Source organism: Bufo gargarizans, chromosome 1, assembly GCF_014858855.1.
Source record: "Bufo gargarizans isolate SCDJY-AF-19 chromosome 1, ASM1485885v1, whole genome shotgun sequence".
In the NCBI taxonomy this organism is placed as follows: Eukaryota; Metazoa; Chordata; class Amphibia; order Anura; family Bufonidae; genus Bufo; species Bufo gargarizans.
Genome location: NC_058080.1, coordinates 746,251,437 through 746,265,342, shown reverse-complemented (window position 1 = coordinate 746,265,342; position 13,906 = coordinate 746,251,437). Strand labels below are relative to the sequence as shown.

The 13,906-nt window shown below is 43.9% G+C and overlaps 1 protein-coding gene across 1 annotated transcript in view; it reads right to left on the bottom strand.

Annotated features, from left to right (window-relative positions):
• Positions 1-13,906, bottom strand: part of LOC122925023 (zinc finger protein 585A-like) — a 147,232-nt gene that overhangs the window by 94,898 nt on the left and 38,428 nt on the right. The gene's annotated exons all lie outside the window — the stretch shown is intronic.

The window sequence follows — 13,906 nt, the reverse complement described above, 5'->3', positions numbered from 1 at the left end:
CACCGTCCTGGGGACAAATAGATGATGGGAGTGATCTCTGTACTGACCCCTGATATATTTATACATAGCTAATCATACATAGTTTTGATACAGTGTTCCTATTTTTACTGCCCTTTTTGGGGGGAGTTTTGTTTTTTGTGGGTACACCCATGTGTATATCTTTACCATTATTACTGTTGTTATTGAATGATATGAATTATACTTTTACTCTCCCTTTTTTGTCTCCCTTCAGCTCCACCTAGGTTTTTGGGATATTCAAGGGAAAAAATGCGCTGCTCCTGATGATTCAGAGCAAGTTTCCACAGAATCAAACACATATAAATCTCCAAGATCTTTTTTCTGGAATAGTCAATCACTGCTCCAGTATGCAAGCGCTTCTCCCAAATTTTCTACATTGACCAAATAGAGGTAAAACACACAGATAGTGAAGCACCGCAGATAAAACCAGAATCCTGCACATTTATTGTACTTACAAAAGGGATAAAAATACAAGCATATCACGATAAAACATTGGTCTCCCAACAATCGCCCAACCTGGGTTTCACCATCTGCTTTGTCAGGGGCGTATGCCTCTCCCAGTTAAGGGAGGGTCTTTTACAGTCAGCTAAAAAAAATTAAAAATAAATCCAAACATAGATTACATACAAAAAAAAAACATAAGTTTTTTTTCTGATTGCTGAGTTTCACTTCTCAGTCCTGTCAACTGATGGTTCATGACTGAGAAGTGCAAATAAACTGATTTTTTAACCCCTTCATCTAAAAAAGTCTGAACAATTTTAATAAAGCCCAATTGAAAAGTAGAAATTAGTCCTACTGGTAATTAGAAGCACCACATGAAGGACGTCTCCCAGTCTACAGCAAGGATAGGAACACAGAGGTTAAAAAGATCTGGAAAACCTATTTTCTTGTCAGACACCTTCTGTAAGATCTTGTCCAGGACAGGTCCGAACACATAGGATCCTAAAAAAGGAATTGCAAACAATTTATTCTTTGACTGAATATTCCGACCAACTTTTTTAGCCAGAGTGCTCTCCTGCCCGTGTAGGACAATGTCCCATTCCTCATGGCAAATCTCTAATTGCGTCAGCCATAACGTCATGGATCTGGCCACTGACTTTGCAGCTGTATTGGTACTAATCAAAGCTGACAAAGTTTCCCAGGATTTCCAAAGAAGGACGTCTGATTTTCTGTCCATTGCGTCTTTGAGTTGGGAGAAATCCTCAAATGGAATGAACATCTATTTTGCCAGATTAGCCACTGGTATATCAATTTTTACGAACTTCCTTCCATAACTTGATTTCTTTGCTATCATAGATGAAGTCATTTTTGAACTCCCCAGGAATAAATAGTTTTCTTACCACATTTTCCCATTCTTCTAAGATTTATTATTTTAGATTTGAGTTGACCGGAAAGAGCTTCCGTCTCTTGGCCCTTAAACCTGCAAATATTTCATCCTGTATGGATTTTTTTTGCCGGACTTCCTCTGTATGCAAAGTCTGCCAGACTGCAGAAGGTAAGGAGTGATAGTGTTCAAAAGAGAAGCAATATTTTTTTATATTCTTCAAAATAAGTGGAAAGCAATACTTTTTCTCCTTCCTCAAGATCCTCATCAGTTCGGATATAACAGGATTCTAATTTTTTCGAACCCAAGTATCGATCATATCTAGGTCTTTTTACCTGAGGGAGAGCTGTAGTGGTAGTTGAAGGCATCAGAGGATACAGATGCCTGGACTTCCTCATGTATCATTGTTCTTAAGTCTGTTAGTAAGGTCGGCTGTTCCTCCTTCATCACTTTATTGATGCAGTCAGCACAGAGTTGTTTGGTATACACATCCTGAAGTCTTTTACTACAAGTAGCACATCTTTTAGGTTGCTTTGTTAGTTCCACTTTATAGTGGCTTTCCTTTTCCCCTGCAATGAATGAGGAATACACAACTGCTATTGCCTCCTGTCTGATAGATAGGGATCCAGGAACATGTGCAATTACAACCATTTACATGTCCCTGTACAGGAGGCTCTGGAGAGTGCTCCCATAGGGCTGAGTTCTGGGCATCCATGATAGAGGAACACAGTACCTTGTATCTATCCCCCTTAGATACCCAGAGATATCCCCTCCTGTTGCTGTGTGGCTCCTCCCCTCTTCATTTAGGGCTTAATCCAGTAAAAGTGCCCATCAAATGGAACATGAGAACCGGATTCAGGTCTCAAGCATTACTGTGCTCCACACTGCCGGCCACTGCTATGCTGCTTCCAGTCTCAACACCCAAAGACAGAAATTACTCCACAGTGCACTGTCACTGAAAGTCCCTCTGCAGCATGGACCTCAACCTACTTGTTCCTCGGAGCTTTGGAGGAACTGGGGAGAAAGATACCGGCACCCGGCGCCCCCATGGCGATGTGGCGAATAAGCTCCCAAGACCAGTGGCATGATCCCAGCAGCTGTCACCATACAGGTAACCTAAGAAGGGTCTGGAGAAAAAATTGCTTAAAGACCTCACCTTGAGAGGTTTTAGCCAAGGCCTTAATAATGGAGTGGGAAGAGAGGCCTTCACCCCTGATCCAGCCCGTAGTCAATAAAATCCGCTAGAGCAGGGAATTACTCTGACCCATCCGCTATAGGGACAGAATAACACTGGAAGGTGGGATAGGCTTTTTAACCTCTCTGTGGTCTCTTTGTTTTAGCCCAAGGTGTCCATAAGCTTTAAGGCTGCAGATCTCCAACGACGTTATAATAAGAGAGAATAAATCCTGCGCTCTATAAGCCAAACAACCATGTGATATAAGAGGCTGGTGCGTTTGCCCACCAAAATAGTACCAATCTAACCGTCACCTCATCCCGCAAAGAATGAGTCCCTACCTGAGACAATCGCCCAAAAAAAAAAAAAAACTATGGCTCAGAATATAGAGACACTAAAACATCATTTTTTTTGTTTTGAAAAAAGCTGTTATTGTGTAAAACTTACATAAATAAAAAAAAAAGTATACATATTTGGTATCGCATCGGTTCGTATCGACCGGCTCTATAAAAATACATGACCTAACATCTCAGATTAACACTGTAAAAAATCAAAACTGTACTAAATAAACCATTTTTTTGTCACCTTACATCACAAAAAGTGTAATAGCAAGCGATCAAATAGTCATATAGCCCCCAAAATAGTGCCAATAAAACCGTCATCTCATCCCGCAAAAATCATACCCTACCCAAGGTAATAGCCCAAAAACTGAAAAAATTATGGTTCTAAGACTATGGAAACACTAAACATGATTTTTTTTTGCTTCAAAAATGAAATCATTGTGTAAAACTTACATAAATAAAAAAAAGTGTACATATTAGGTATCGCCGCATCCGTGACAACCTGGTCTATAAAAATATCACATGATCTAACCTGTCAGATGAATGTTGTAAATAACAAAAAATTAAAACGGTGCCAAAACAGCTATTTCTTGTTATCTTGCCTCACAAAAAGTGTAATATAGAGCAACCAAAAATCATGTGTACCCTAAACTAGTACCAACAATACTGTAAAACAAAACATGCAATGCAACAGCTCACTGCAAACCAAATAAAGTACAAAATTGCATAATAATTGCAAGTGCTATACTAATAAGTTAGAGATGCTTGGCAAATAATTTTGCACAAAATTATTTGAGCCCGTCTGCCGCACGTCAAGGCGATCTCTGTAAGACGGGTTCCTAACACTAAATTCTACCTGTTATGTGCCATGACGGCTACCATATAATTCAGCGAGTGTAGGTTCCACATGCATGCTGGGCCTGCTTTAATTTCTGTCATTTTTGGTGCCAAAATGGCCTCCTATTATATCCAAGGAATGCAGGTACCAACATGCATGCCGGGCCCACTCCACACCACTCCTGGTGCCAAATGGCCACCAAAGACTGCAATGAGAGTCCACAAACTCTCTCTCTCCTGGTGCCAAATGGCCTTCCAATGAGTGAGGGGGAGCAGGGCAAACTATATACTCACACTAATTAAAATCAGCCTATGGGGCAGACGAGCTGATCAGGAGTGCACGACTAAGGAGGCAGCCACACCTCCAGTACAAACTGCAAAGAAAAAAGGGGGTCAGTCAGCACATCCCAAAGCGCAAAGTTTGTTTTACAGTGTTGTTCTCAGCCATAGCAATGTGCCCCTGCGTTTTGGGATTTGCTGACTGACCCCCTTTTTTCTTTGCAGTTTGTACTGAAGGTGTGGCTGCCTCCTTAGTCGTGCACTCCTGACCAGCTCATCATCCCCATAGGCTGATTTTAATTAGTGTGAGTATATAGCTTGGCCTGCTTCCCCTCACTCACTGGAAGCCATTTGGCACCAGGAGAGAGATAGTTTGTGGATGCTCATTGCAGTCTTTGGTGGCCATTTGGCACCAGGAGTGGTGTGGAGTGGGCCCGGCATGCATTTTGGTACCTGCATTCCTTGGATATAATGGAGGCCATTTTGGCACCAAAAATGACAGAAATTAAAGCAAGCCCAGCATGCATGTGGAACCTACACTTGCTGAATTATATGGTAGCTGTCATGGCACATAACAGGTAGAATTTAGTGTTAGGAACCCGTCTTACAGAGATCGCCTTGACGTGCGGCAGACGGGCTCAAATAATTTTGTACAAAATGATTTGCCAAGCATCTCTAACTTATTAGTAGAGCACTTGCAATTATTATGCAATTTTGTACTTTATTTGGTTTGCAGTGAGCTGTTGCATTGCATGTTTTGTTTTACAGTACCAACAAACTGCCACCCTATCCCGTAGTTTCTAAAATGGGGCCACTTTTTTGGGAGTTTCTACTCTAGGGGTGCATCAGTGGGGCTTTAAATGGGACATGGTGTAAAAAAAAAATCTGCCTATCTGCCTTCCAAAAACCGTATGGCATTCCTTTCCTTCTGTGCCCTGCCATGTGCCCGTACAGCAGTTTACGACCACCTATGGGGTGTTTCTGTAAACTACAGAATCAGGGCCATAAATATTGAGTTTGGTTTGGCTGTTAACCCTTGCTTTGTAACTGGAAAAATATTATTAAAATGGAAAATCTGCCAAAAAAGTTAAATTTTGAAATTGTATCTCTATTTTCCATTAATTCTTGTGGAACACCTAAAGGGTTAACGACGTTTGTAAAATCAGTTTTGAATACCTTGAGGGTGTAGTTTCTTAGATGGGGTCACTTTTATGGAGTTTCTACTCTAGGGGTGCATCAGGGGGCTTCAAATGGGACATCGTGTGAGAAAAAAAAAAAGAGTCCAGCAAAACCTGGCTTCTAAAAACCTTATGGCATTCCTTTCCTTCTGCGCCCTGCCGTGTGCCCGTACAGCTGTTTACGACCACATATGGGGTGTTTCTGTAAATTACAGAATCAGGGCCATAAATATTGAGTTTGGTTTGGCTGTTAACCCTTGCTTTGTAACTGGAAAAAACATATTAAAATGGAAAATCTGCCCAAAAAGTGAAATTTTGAAATTGTATCTATATTTTCCATTAATTCTTGTGGAACACCTAAAGGGTTAAAAAAGTTTGTAAAATTTGTTTTGAATACCTTGAGGGTGTATTTTCTAGAATGGGGTCATTTTTGGGTGGTTTCTATTATGTAAGCCTCGCAAAGTGACTTCAGACCTGAACTGGTCCCTAAAAATTGGGTTTTTGAAAATTTCTGAAAAATTTAAAGATTTGCTTCTAAACTTCTAAGCCTTGTAACATCCCCAAAAAATAAAATATTATTCCCAAAATGATCCAAACATGAAGTAGACATATGGGGAATGTAAAGTAATAACTATTTTTGGAGGTATTACTATGTATAAGAGAAGTAGAGAAATTGAAACTTGGAAATCTGCAATTTAAAAAAAAAAAATGTTAATTTGCAATTTCTTTTATAAATAAAAATGTTTTTTTTTTAACTTCATTTTACCAGTGTCATGAAGTACAATATGTGACGAAAAAAACTATCTCAGAATCACCTGGATAAGTCAAAGCGTTTTAAAGTTATCAGCACTTAAAGTGACACTGGTCAGATTAGCAAAAAATGGCCTGGTCCTTAAGGTGAAATAGGGCTGAGTCCTTAAGGGGTTAAAAACAGGGTGCCACATGTAAAGGAGCAAAAACTCCCAAACCCTTCATCCAATTTTAATGTGGATACCCTCAAATGAAAGCTAAAAGTCTGGACATTATGTCCATATCCATTATATAACTATAACTTGAATATGTTTTAGTAAACAGGCAATAAAAACTAAATTTGAGTCAGTATCCAAATATATATGGACCTAGCTAATGTGGCTGCTTCCTCTGACACTTTGGATGGAGAGACTCCTGGAGTTTATGCCTGGTGACGAACCTATGCAGTTAGGGGGAGCTACCCCTGGACCAGGTTTCAACAGTTTTAGTCATAAGAAGGGAGTATGTTTTTTCTGTGGAAAAAGGGGACATTTTGTTAATGTTTATCCTTACATTTAGCATCAAGGTGAAGTTTAATTCCCATCTTACACTTGGTGGTGTGGGTGGGGAGTCAGAGAATTTACTTTTGTCATTTACTGGTAGTACCTGATTTCTTATGTCTGCCGAGGAGGTGCTAGATCCCACTGTGGGAATTGAGGTAGGGGTTAACCTAGTTGATGGTCAGTTCATCCATATGCATGGGTTGACAACAAGTGCATTCGAAAAAACATTTTGGTGATTGAAATAGACTCCGCACCACTTACACAGAAATATTTGTGACAGATGGTGCAGGACACCATCAGGAATCCATTTTGTGTTTTGTGCTGGAGGGTCTGCCTGCTCTGTTGGTTCTGGATTTACCATGGTTGAGCAAACATAATCCTACCATTGACTGGCAAGTGAGACAGATTCTCAATTTGAGTGATTATTGCATGAACAGCTGTCTTAATGCATCTCTTTCTGTCATGACCACTAAAGCTGTTCCCTCTTTCATTTCAGATTTTTCTGATGTATTTTTTCAGAGTGGTTGCCAGAGTTTACCTCCACATCGGGAATAAGATTGTCCTATCAATCTAATTCCCGGAGCGAAGTTGCCCAAATCTAGGTTATGTAACCTCTCTGAACCCGAAAGAGCGGCCATGCGAGAGTATATTGCCGAGAGTTTGGCTATGGGACATATTAAACCTTCCAAGTCCCCAGTGGCGGCAGGGTTTCTCTTTGTAAAGAAGAAAGACAGAACTCTTAGGACGTGCCTGGACTTCCGTGAGTTCAATCAGATTACGGTCTGTGATCCGTACCCCCTTCCTTGACTCCTGACTTGTTTAACCAGATTGTTGGTGTCAAGGTGTTCTCCAAGTTAGACTTAAGGGGGGCATATAATCTAGGTCAGGATCAAGGAGGGGGATGAATGGAAGACAAGTTTAATACCCCAGAGGGTCATTTTGAGAGTCTTGTCATGCCGTTTGGGCTTAACTAATTCTCCTGCGGTTTTCCAGCATTTTGTTAATGATATCTTATCTTTCATCATCTGGTGGGGAGGTTTGTTGTTGTGTATCTGGATGACATACTAATTTATTCTCCAGGCATAGAGACTCATCAGGATCACGTGAGACAGGTGTTACAGATCCTAAGAGAATAAATTATATGCTAAGATGGAGAAGTGTGTATTTGCAGTTCAGGAAGTGCAATTCCTGGGTTACCTACTCTCATCTTCAGGTTTTCGTATGGATTCAGAGAAAGTCCGTGCTGTGTTGGACTGGGATCGACCAGAAAAATTGAAAACGCTTATGCGGTTTTTGGGGTTCACCAACTACTACCGTAAAATCATTTTGAACTACTAGACTGTGGTTAAACCTTTAACGGACATGACTAGGAAAGGGGCAGATGTCGTAGTCTAGTCTGATGCGGCATTACAAGCTTTCTCAGTGGTGAAGGAATGTTTTGCTTCTGCTCCTATACTGGCGCAACCGGATGTGTCACAGCCACTCATTGTGCAAGTTGGCGCATCCGAGGTAGGGGTAGCAGCGGTCTTTCACCTAGTAAATGGCGCTCATGTGCATTCTATTCTAAGAAACTCTCGGCCGCAGAAAGGAATTAGGATGTGGGTAATAGAGAGTTGCTGGTCATTAAGTTGACTTTTGAGGAATGGCGTCCTTTGTTGAAAGGAGCAATTCATCCTATTACTGTGCTAACTGACCACAAAAATCTGGCTTATCTGGAGTCGGCTAAACGACTGAACCCAAGGCAGGCCAGATGGTCGTTGTTTTTTACCAGATTACATTTCATCGTCACCTATCGCCCTGGGGTTAAGAAAGTCAAGGCTGATGCTTTGTCACGTAGCTTTCATGGGGTGGGGGGGGGTGATTCGGAAGATCATGGTCCGATAATGTCTGAAGGGGTATGTAACGGATCTCCTGGCACCCCGACCGGGTACCTCCGTCGATAGATGCTCCTAGTGCTTTCCGAGGACTCCAAGCACTCCACCTGACACCGTAAGCACTGCAGACCCCACGAACCGTTGCAGCTTGGTTGGGGTCTCACCGTCCTCCACCCACGCTGGACCCAAGACTGGGCTTCAGCTTCCAGTGGGTGAACCTCTCCTACATCCAGAGAGCAGGAGCCATGAACAAGCTCTTACAAGAGCTTATACTCAGGGGAGTATTGTGATATAGCAATCCCCAAGAGTGTAGTTATCACATTCCCCAAACATAAGCCAAAACTTCATGAAGGTATAAAGCAGCCTCTTTATTTTAACACACAAGCATTTTATACACATCTTCCAACAAGGTTACCACCCACAGGGTTTTGTAAAAACAGCCAATAACCACGTACAATACACTCAGACACTCCCACACAAAATCCTCCCCTCTGCCTGTGATAGAATTACCTCACACTGGGTTGATGCAATTATCACAGGCAGGCGAATACACAATATCCTCTGTCTTGGACACAACCGAGACGTAATTCAATTATCTCCCAGGACAAAGGACATCGCCAATACACACAGTCAATGGAACAGACCTCCCTACTCAACGTATACAATGTCCCCCCCTTTTCAATACACATAGACATTTAACATCCCACAATGGCACGAATTAGACCAGGGGTTCAAGTTAGTCCAAGTCCTTTGTGAACAAATGAGGCTGATGAGAGGGCCCATAATCCTGGGGCAAGAGGCTGGTAAACAGGCCCCTCCAAAACCCAGTGGCGAGGTTGGTTTCGCCACAGGGTAGTTATATCCGCCCTATATCACGACCTTGAGGCAGAGGTGTTGGATGCCCAGGGAGATGCACCGGATTCTTGTCCACCGGGGAAGTTGTTTGTTCCTTCCAAATTACTTCACAAGGTGTTCAAGGAATATCACTGTATGATTCTCACAGGAACAGGACACCCTGGGAGCAGATCCACTGTTGATCTCATCTCTCGTAGATTCTGGTGGACGGGGTTGCGTAAGTGTGTTGAGAACTATGTGTCAGCTTGTAGTACTTGTGCACGTGCTAAGGTGACACACACTCAACCTTCTGGATCTTTACTTCCATTGCCCATCCTGTCCCGACTCATTTATCCATGGATTTTATTACAGATTTACCTAATTCTTCAGGAAAAACTGTGATTTTGGTGGTTGTTGATCGCTTTAGTAAGATGGCGCACTTTATAGCTTTGCCTGGTCTACCTAATGCTAGAACTCAAGTGCTTGTCAATAACATTGTGAAGCTACATGGTATTCCTTCTGATGTGGTGTCTGATAGGGGGACTCAGTTTGTTTCCAAATTCTGGAAGGCGTTCTGTACTCGTCTGGGGGTACAATTGTCCTTCTCTTCAGTCTTTCATCCTTACTCGAACGGACAGACTGAACACACTAATCAGAATCTGGAGACTTATTTGAGATGTTTTGTCTCGGAGAACCAGGAGGAATGGTCTTAATTTTTGTCTTTAGCCGAGTTTGCAATAAATAGCCATAGACAGGAGTCCACTGATAAGTCAGAGTTTTTTGGGGCATATGGGTTCCACCAGCAATTTGGCACATTCTCTGGTACGGAGACTTCTGATATACCTGAATAGGAACGATTCTCCTCTTCTTTGTAAATCTATTTGGCAGAAAATTCTAAATAATGTGAAAAAATGGGCAACAAGTATAAACGTATGGCTGACAAAAGACGTATGAATGGTCTGGACTTGAGAGTGGGTGATTCTGTGTAACTGTTGTGGCAATGTGAATAGTGATGGGATGCAGTAAAGTCCCGGGGAAGCATGAAAAAAGGGTGTTGTTTGCACCAGGAGTGTGTCACCAAGGGGCCCGGCCTTGGTGGAGTCAAGGCCCTAGATATAGGTGTCCACTAATTTAGTTGGTGGACACAAAGCTACTTAGCTTAGCTGTCTTCACAGAGTCACCGAAGACTGCAGTAGACACAAAGTGCTTAAAGGGACCCTGGGTGGAACCCACACAGGGCGGCCAAAAGAGAATGGCGATACTCCTACATCAGCTGCAGCAGAGTGAAGAGCATATGGAACAGGAGGCCCTCTCCTTGGCTCGATCCCTTGAAGAAGCGCTTGAGGAGCGAGATGAATGTGAGGCTGAACAAGCAACTCAGAGCAGGGATGGAAGATCTCATGAGCTCAAAAGATGATCTCGGGAAGAACGTCTATGAGCTGAAGTCTAAGCCAGAGCCTGTTAAGAATGGGTCTGGAGATGGTGGCGCCATGGTGCCGACCGAGGCGGAGAAGACGGAAGATCTTTCTGCTGAGCCCGTTCATGAGGCTGATGTGAATGCAGAGGCCAAGAGACACATGGAAGGGGGTAGCCAGGACCTGGTCCCGAAAGACGTCCCCTCCGCCTGCAAAGCCGTCTAAGTAGCCAGCAGCCTGCTGGGGAAGGAATACTAGGAGATGGGCGACCAGTATGCATATCCTGTCTACTACTGTGAGCTGGCTCTCCTACAGCCTAAATGATTGGTGAACAATATCCTGGGTGAACCTCTGGAGGGATTGCCAGAAGGCAACGAGTCTGGTGAAGATCCCGATGTCCCCAGTGCCTTCAACTTTGATGAGAAAGAGGAGGAGGAGTTGAGAAGGCAAGGATATAATGCCATGTCCGTGAAGGATGAAAAGGCTAATAAAGTGAATGGAGAAGCCAAAGAAACAGAGGCCTGAAGAAGCTAAGGCCGAGGTCTTGAAATGGGAGAAATCCTTGGATGTTCCAGAAACCAAGGTTAGGGCGAAAGGAGAGACTGCCGAAGTGGGAAAAGCCACTGAAAACACAGAAGACTGAAGCTGGCGCCAAACCCGAAGAAACCCCTGCTGAGAATAATGGGAAAGTGGTCCAGATGCGTGGAAAAGGAGCAAGTCGTAAGAAACCTGCTCTGCTGAAGGAGCTCCGCAAGGCAAAAGAGAATTGGTCGAGACACGATCATTACTAGGTCCAGTTCAGTCAAGAGTTGCCGCAGACCCCACTAAGGATGTGAGGGGCCTGTGCAGAAGCCAGGAAATATAATAAGAGAGTACCTGCTCATGAGATGGGCAAGAAAATCCCAGAGGCCTTGTCAGCTCTGTAATAAACTCATGAGGGTAACAAACCAAGCGCTGTTGTCCTGGGTCTAGAAGAATAAAGGGAAGCCTGTGATGCTGGCCATATCTTCCAGGGGAAATGTTGAGCTGGAAGATGGCAGGTTTATGCGGATGCCCTATCACAAGCATCCGTTTCGTACATGTGTTAACTCCCACAGGGTTGAACACAGGGGGGGGGATATGTGGCAATGTGAATAGTGATGGGTGCAGTAAAGTCCCAGGGAAGCATGAAAAAGGGGTGTTGTTTGCACCAGGAGTGTGTCACTAAGGGCCCGACCTTGGTGGAGTAAAGGCCCTAGATATCGGTGGCCACTAAGCTAGTTGGTGGACACCAAACTACTTAGCTTAGCTGGCTCCAGCTAGTCCAGGGCGGGGTTTTACTGGGAACAGGCAATGTGTTGGGTGGGTGCCTGTTGCCCATGTTTTGGAATATGCCCATGTCCAGGGATGGTATTTAATCATGTTGCTGGACTTGGGTGTGTCTCCCAGTCTGGGGAAGGAGACAGAGTTTTTGTAAAACCCAGTCCTGCTGGAGGCTCTGTTAGTGTGGTCTCAGCTGGACAAGGCTGAGAGACCATGAGGCTGGGAGATAGTCTGGACTGACCGTGCTTCAGCCTGGGGGCTGGTGGACTACTGGCTGAGAAAGCTGCACCAGAGACCGTGTGTGAACTGCGCTCTGTATAGGTGAGTCAGGGATTTATGTTATATGTTTAGGTAGAGCCCGGACGGGCAGGTTTTCATTTTGTAGCGTGTTTGTTGGTGCTGGTGTCAAACATAAATGCACTGTTTCGACAATCAACACGGTTGTCAGCGAGAATTCTGTGACTGAGACCCTGGAGATAGAGCTAAACCTCCACACTGTCCACAAGAAACATTAAGTTGAAAGTACCTTCTTTCAAGGTTTATTGGGCCATATAAGATCACTGCCATTATTAACCCGGTAGCCTTTTGTCTTGTACTTCCTCACGCTTTGAAGATTCATAATGTGTTCCATAAATCATTGTTGAAGAGATATGCTGAACCCGTTGAACCGTCCTCCTTGCCTCCCGCTCATATCATGGCGGACGGTAATCTGGAATTTCAGATCGCGAGGATATCAAACTCCCGAGTTTTACGTAGATTCCTCCAGTATCTCTTTCACTGGAGGGGTTACTGACCAGAGGAGAGGATGTGGGTTCCAGAGGTCGATGTTAATGCTAGTCGGTCCTGGGTGTCGGGAGGCCACCCGTAGAAGGGGGGTACTGTCATGGTCTCTTCTTTGACAGGGGTCAGAAAATCTAACAGACTGGCTGCACGCGAGGTGATCTGACAGCCTCTTTGGTTTCACTTGTTTCAGTGTTGTTGCTGGTTAGGACCACACCTCTTGTCTCAGGTGTAGCTTAAGTGGTCATTGCAACTCCTCTATTTATTCTGGTCTCACCCATCATGCTATGCGGTTGATAGCTCCTTTCTGGTTGTGGAAGTGCTGGTGTTTGGTTCTCAATTGAGTTATTTCGCTGGCGTACTTACGGAGTTAAGTGTCTTTTTCCTTTTTATAGTTTGTTGTATTCCTTTATCTTTTGGTATTAGGCCTAATGGGGTCTCCTGTGCCTTCAGCTGGGAAGGAACAGGTCATCTGTTGTCCTGACACTATTTTCAGGGCCCTAGAGGGTGAGATAGGGCCTTAGGTTCCTGCGTATTAAGATTCTTACCATCGAGGTATATTCATACTGATAGTAGGTAGGGCTCGGATTAGGGACTTAATAGGTGGTGACCATTCCCCTTTCCCTAGTTTCCAGGCCTGGTACCTTTCCCCTTCCATCCTGTGTTCGGTGTGGAGTTTATCACCCACACCGCGCCGTGACATCAATGCACACACGTGTATACACTGCACATGACGGCTCTTACCTTGTCATATAAGAGACTGGTGCTCCTCCATTACATGTCACTGCACACACGTGTATACACTGCACATGACGGGTCTTACCTTGTGATATAAGAGGCTGGTGCTCCTCCATTACATGTCACTGCACACACGTGTATACACTGCACATGACGGTTCTCACCTTGTGATATAAGAGGCTGGTGCTCCTCCATTACATGTCACTGCACACACGTGTATACACTGCACATGACGGCTCTTACCTTGTGATATAAGAGGCTGGTGCTCCTCCATCATGGCCTCCTTGTACAGATCCTTGTGTCCTTCTATATACTCCCACTCCTCCATGGAGAAATAGACAGTGACGTCCTGACACCTTACAGGAACCTGACAACACAATGACACCGTCATCACCCAGACCCCTCCAGTGCTGTTACTGGAGAATTTCCCAGCATTCCCAGCAGTGTCACCTCTCCAGTCAGCAGCTCCATCATCTTGTGGGTGAGTTCTAGGATCTTCTGCTCATGTATCAGGGGGTGA